The sequence below is a fragment of the Sinocyclocheilus anshuiensis genome, unplaced genomic scaffold (genome assembly GCF_001515605.1).
Source record: "Sinocyclocheilus anshuiensis isolate Anshui unplaced genomic scaffold, SAMN03320099.WGS_v1.1 scaffold1041, whole genome shotgun sequence".
NCBI classification, from domain to species: domain Eukaryota; kingdom Metazoa; phylum Chordata; class Actinopteri; order Cypriniformes; family Cyprinidae; genus Sinocyclocheilus; species Sinocyclocheilus anshuiensis.
The window spans coordinates 202,044-208,367 of record NW_015554134.1 but is presented as its reverse complement, the minus strand read 5'-3'; the positions used below and the strand labels follow the sequence as shown (position 1 = coordinate 208,367).

General features: G+C 36.9%; 1 pseudogene; it reads left to right on the top strand.

Annotated features, from left to right (window-relative positions):
- The first annotated feature begins 203 nt into the window (after positions 1-203).
- Positions 204-2,325, top strand: LOC107670347 (uncharacterized; annotated as a pseudogene).
- Positions 2,326-6,324: the final 3,999 nt, after the last annotated feature.

Below are 6,324 nucleotides of genomic sequence, written 5' to 3'. Positions count from 1 at the left end.
GAACGTTGTTAGATAAAAAGTCACTGTGTTTGTAATTCCGTTTGGTAACAGTAGGCTAGTTGGTGCACAAATTACATGCTTCACCATCATCTCCTCCACGGTTGCTCTCAAATCTTATTCAAATTGTGCATAAACATGGGTCACGACCGGTTTTTATAAATTTTCCAGGAAATCGGGCAATAGGAGGAGCCACTATACAGTCGTCAACATCTGCAGACTGGATTGCTGAAAAGGCCATTGATGGTAATCGAGGTCTTCAACAGTTGCATACAGGATGCTCCTCAACCCTTAATGAGAATAACCCGTGGTGGAGGCTGGATCTGCGTGATGTCTACCGAGTTAGTGAAGTGGTCATCACTAACAGAAAAGACTGCTGTGCTGAACAGATAAACGGAGCAGAGATTCACATCGGAAACTCTTTGGAGAACAACGGTACCAACAATCCCATGTGAGAAACTTGAGGTTGAAAGAACACGAGACGTCAAACACAAATATGAAGGATTTGAAACAGATATTTTTATATCCCTCATGTTTCTCTGTCTGTAGATGTGCTGTTATTCCTGATATTCCAGCAGGTGAGTCCAACAACTACTCATGTGATGGATTGGACGGACGTTACATGATTATTCATATTCCTGGAGATTGGAAGATTCTTACTCTTTGTGAGGTTGAAGTCTACGGGTATTTGGCAGGTAATTCATTGTTGTAGAGCATTATATTCAATATTCTACATTAACATATAATTCATGTAATATCATGCTATACTTGAAACATACTAGTATAAAGCAACACAAAATCATAATTTTCACAATTCAGTTTGGTGAGGGTAGTTGATACAGTAATAAATCCTTTCACCTCCAGGCGTGGTTCCTCAATAATCTTTACCTCTGCTGCAAACTTTGTGCATCAAGACAAGTCGTGACATTTTTTTCATATATTTCTTAGAAAATCTGGCAGTAGCTGGAGCTGCTATACAGTCGTCAACATCTGCAGACTGGTTTGCTGAAAAGGCCATTGATCGAGGTCTCCAACAGTTGTATACGGGATGCTCCTCAACACTTAATGAGACTAACCCGTGGTGGAGGCTGGATCTGCGTCATATTTACAGAGTTAATAAAGTGGTCATCACTAATAGAAAAGACTGCTGTGCAGAACGATTAAACGGAACAGAGATTTGCATCGGAAACTCTTTGGAGAACAACGGCACCAACAATCCCATGTGAGAAACTTGAGGTTGAAAGAGCATGAGATGTCAAGCACAAATGTGAAGGATTAATGTGGATATGACAGTATTTATTATATCCCTCATCTCTTTCTGTCTGTAGATGTGCTGTTATTCCTGCTATTCCAGCAGGTGAGTCCTACAGCTACTCGTGTGATGGGATGGAGGGACGTTACTTGAATCTGATCGTTCCTGGAGACATGAAGACACTCACTCTGTGTGAGGTGAAGGTCTATGGAGAAGGTATACATCAGTTAAATTGGTTTATAATATATAATGTGTTTACGTCATCAAATTTTTGATGATGCAATATGACGCAGTGAGGAGTGTGGATAAGTTTTAATAAATGCAACCTCATTTGTAGGGTGCAAACCATATTTCTTAAGATTTTTTAATGAATTTACATATATATGAATATATTTTTCTAGGTCCCTGTTTAAAAAGATAATTTGTAAAACTGATGTTTCACTCCAGCAAAGATTTGACCGACTCTACAATGACAGAAATCGGTCTGAAGCAGGTGAGAAAAAAGTAACAAGTGATGAGAAAACAAACACTAATTGCATTGTTAAATATTATGACCTGAATTTATTAAAAACAAAATCAGCTGTTGTGTATATTATGATACAAAGGTTCACTGACAGGAGTGCTGATCACCTATTGATTATTCAGTCAAACTATTTACAGCATGAACAAATTTACAATATTCTCACATTTTAAAGAAACATGATTTTACAAAAGTACAGTTTGGGACATGACACACCAAAAGATAAGAGGAAGATCTGAATGTCTTGTCATATTCTGATCTAAACAGTTTAGTATGAATGTTATTTCCAGTTGGGATCTGCTCTGGCTGATAGAGGATTCACAGACGTGACATTGAGTTGGTCTCAAACTCCTAAAGAGGAAGTGATGCGGAATGTGAACGCTGGCAAACGTGAGTGTGTTCTCACAACTGTACAATAACTTATGACATATGCTGCACAAATAGGTTCTAAATTTATGATAAATTTATAAAATTATGTTATGTAATAGCAAAAATGTTTCATTTACAGGTTGCTGTGATACAAGAAAATAATGCCCTGGAAATCAACAGACTTTGACTCATTAAATTCACATTCATTAAATTTCTTCATAATTTATTACATTTCTTAATAAAATCTGGCAATTCTAAGTAAAAAGTCAGAATTGTGAGATAATAAGTCGCAATTACCTTGTTTTATTTTTTATTCAGTGGTGAAAACGGGCTTCCATAATAATTGCTTGTTTACAATGTAAAAACCTTAAAACTCTTGTGCTTCATTGTTACTCTTGAATCAAATCTTTAAGAACTTTTAAACATCTTGTATAATTGTGTAATGTCAACAAAGCATTAGAGAATACAAAGGTTATAGATAATAAATATTATGCTTGTGGGTTGTATGAATTTGACATGAATTCATTTTCATTATAAAACTTAATGTGATATTTTTTCTGCTTATTGGTATCAATATTTTATTTAATGATTATTTTATTATTATTATTAATTACCAATTTATTGTAATGTATGTATATTATAAGTTTTTAATTAAATTCCCTGTATTTTCATACTTTATATTGGTAATGTAAGGTACAATACACAATACTCCCAAATTTCACATAGTTGTTGAGGGCCTCATCTGGATACTATCAATATCAATGAAAATATAATGCTGGGGTAGCTCTGTGATTTAGGGCCAGCCAACAGGATTTCGGTTTTGTCTGCATTTAGTTGTAAAAAGTTATCTGATATCCAGGTTTTAAGTTCTTGAAGACAGGAAACAATAGAAAGGGGTGGACAAACTGAGTTGGGCTGAACCGTAAAATAAATTTGAATATCATCAGCATAACTGAAAATTGAGATCATCACGTCTGATGATCTGACCCAGTGGCAGCACATAAATGAGAAATAAAAGTGGACCAAGTACAGAACCATGGGGTACACCACGGGAAATAGTGACAGAGCGAGATCTATTCTTATCTATCTTTCCTTGATTATGCAGTATGTACACTAGTTGCCACTAGTTGTCATATATTATATCCTGTCTACAGTAAGAATTACCATATTTCAGGCTTTTTAGAGCTGCTAAAGAGTCAGAGCATATGACTACCTTGTCTAGCCTCGTTTCTTCCACCCACTGTAGAGCCAGATATATTGCCGCAAGCTCAGCTGTAAACACCATTAAATGATCTGAAATTATCTTTTTAGCTACCTGATATTTTGGAACATATACTGCTGTTCCTGCTTTTCCAGATTCTGGGTCCTTTGATCCATCTGTAAAAATATCTAAAATATTACTATATTTTTGTTTTATATATTGATTTACTAAATGTTTAACTGTCTTATCCTTATTTTCTTTAATTATTTCTTGTACGTGTGTATATATACATGGCATAGGAAACAACCATGGAGGCACAATCTGAGTGTATTTCCACTGATCTATACACATTATTTGGGGCATTCTATTTCCTGTCCAGCCTATGCTTTTGATGTTGCCTTGGGTATGTTCCCAGCTCTCATGAAACACAGACTTAGTTGGGTGTATATCCCCATGTCCTTTTAATGACACCCAATAATTCATTACTATTTTTTGCCTTCTCACTTCTAAAGGCTTAGTGACTTTTCAAAAAGGTGGCGGCATTTACCTTCCTGTGTGCTAGTGATGGGAATTCAGACTCTTTACAAAATACCATAATTTAACTTTTTTTGGTATAAAAACCTAATGTATGTAAAAACATTAAACACACGTTCGTGACTCATCCAAAATACAAACTATTATTAACATACTCAAAATGGGTCACAGTGTGCCATATAACAAATAAAAACTAAATTACAGTGTGCAGAACAGAAGCATCCAATACAATTGTATTGTTGCAGCTATTAACCCTGAAACATATTCACATTGTGCATGTGTGTTGAATCTGGGCTGCATTCCAGTTATTTTTTTTTATGCCCTGGCCTTGCTAACTTCCCTCCGTCTCGTTGACTCGGATGTCATTGATTACTTTGCACGAGTACCCACTACTGGCGGACTGCTTGCATTAATGTACTAATGCTGCACTACCGACTAGGTTGGACGTGGGAATATCCCAAATTAAATGTCCCACTTCAGACCTCAGTGAGTTCCAGTCAATCAGACGTCATATTCACATGTTGACCATCGCGTTGTGTCAATTATGCCAAAACAGAATAAAAATATCAAAATCTATTTGAAAACAGCAGACAAAAGGCAAAAACATAAACAATGTCTAATGTTAAAGTTTGTTTTTACGTTTATGCTCATTAGAATCAGGACTTATCGCCATCTTGGAAGTAACTTCAAATGACGCGCTTCGCTGAGGTCAGGGTTGATCGATGTACCCCGAGTTCAGAGGTCGAATATCCCACTTTGAGTGGCGTTCCAGACATTATTTCCCAGAAGGAAGTGGGGAAAATCCAAATTCCGATTTGTCTGAAACAGCATGAGCACTTATCACTTAGAATCTGTTGTGTTTATTAATTTATTACTTAAATTGTTTTTCCTAACAGATTAGTTTGATGGACCATTATATAGGTTTGGGCCGTTTTGAATATTTAGAAATTGATATATCATAGAGTTGTGTGGAGTGGGAAAAATTAAACGCGATCTGCAATGACATCACAATTATGTTTGTGGTATATGGAGCGGCCTGAATTGTACATATGAAGCAGATTCGCTCACTCGGTCAAAATCGAGGGGTCAAGGGTCTGTCCATATAAACTTCCGATTCCCGAGGGGAAGTGCTTAGGGAAATTTGCGAGTGTGTGTCTTAAAGTGAAGTGGAACGGAGTTCTGTTGATGTCAGCGACGTAACATGGCCATACTCAGAATTTGTACCCTGTATTTAACCCATCCAAGTGCACACAGTCAGCATTGAGTAGTGAACACACACACACACACCAGTGGCGTTCCGTCCATATAAGCTGTGAATGCTCCGCATAGCCAAGCCATTTGAGAGAATAAGTTCACGGGATAATTCATAGAAACATGATTATAAGTTGATCCCTTGTCATTTGAAATGTAACTTAACCCAGTCAATCAGACGTCATATTCACATGTTGACCATCGCGTTGTGTCAATTATGCCAAAACAGAATAAAAATATCAAAATCTATTTGAAAACAGCAGACAAAAGGCAAAAACATAAACAATGTCTAATGTTAAAGTTTGTTTTTACGTTTATGCTCATTAGAATCAGGACTTATCGCCATCTTGGAAGTAACTTCAAATGACGCGCTTCGCTGAGGTCAGGGTTGATCGATGTACCCCGAGTTCAGAGGTCGAATATCCCACTTTGAGTGGCGTTCCAGACATTATTTCCCAGAAGGAAGTGGGGAAAATCCAAATTCCGATTTGTCTGAAACAGCATGAGCACTTATCACTTAGAATCTGTTGTGTTTATTAATTTATTACTTAAATTGTTTTTCCTAACAGATTAGTTTGATGGACCATTATATAGGTTTGGGCCGTTTTGAATATTTAGAAATTGATATATCATAGAGTTGTGTGGAGTGGGAAAAATTAAACGCGATCTGCAATGACATCACAATTATGTTTGTGGTATATGGAGCAGCCTGAATTGTACATATGAAGCAGATTCGCTCACTCGGTCAAAATCGAGGGGTCAAGGGTCTGTCCATATAAACTTCCGATTCCCGAGGGGAAGTGCTTAGGGAAATTTGCGAGTGTGTGTCTTAAAGTGAAGTGGAACGGAGTTCTGTTGATGTCAGCGACGTAACATGGCCATACTCAGAATTTGTACCCTGTATTTAACCCATCCAAGTGCACACAGTCAGCATTGAGTAGTGAACACACACACACACACCAGTGGCGTTCCGTCCATATAAGCTGTGAATGCTCCGCATAGCCAAGCCATTTGAGAGAATAAGTTCACGGGATAATTCATAGAAACATGATTATAAGTTGATCCCTTGTCATTTGAAATGTAACTTAACGCTTAAAGTGGTCATATGATGCGATTTCAATTTTTCCTTTCTCTTTGAAGTGTTACAAGCTCTTGGTGCATAAAGAAGATCTGTAAAGTTGCAAAGACTAGTCTCAAATC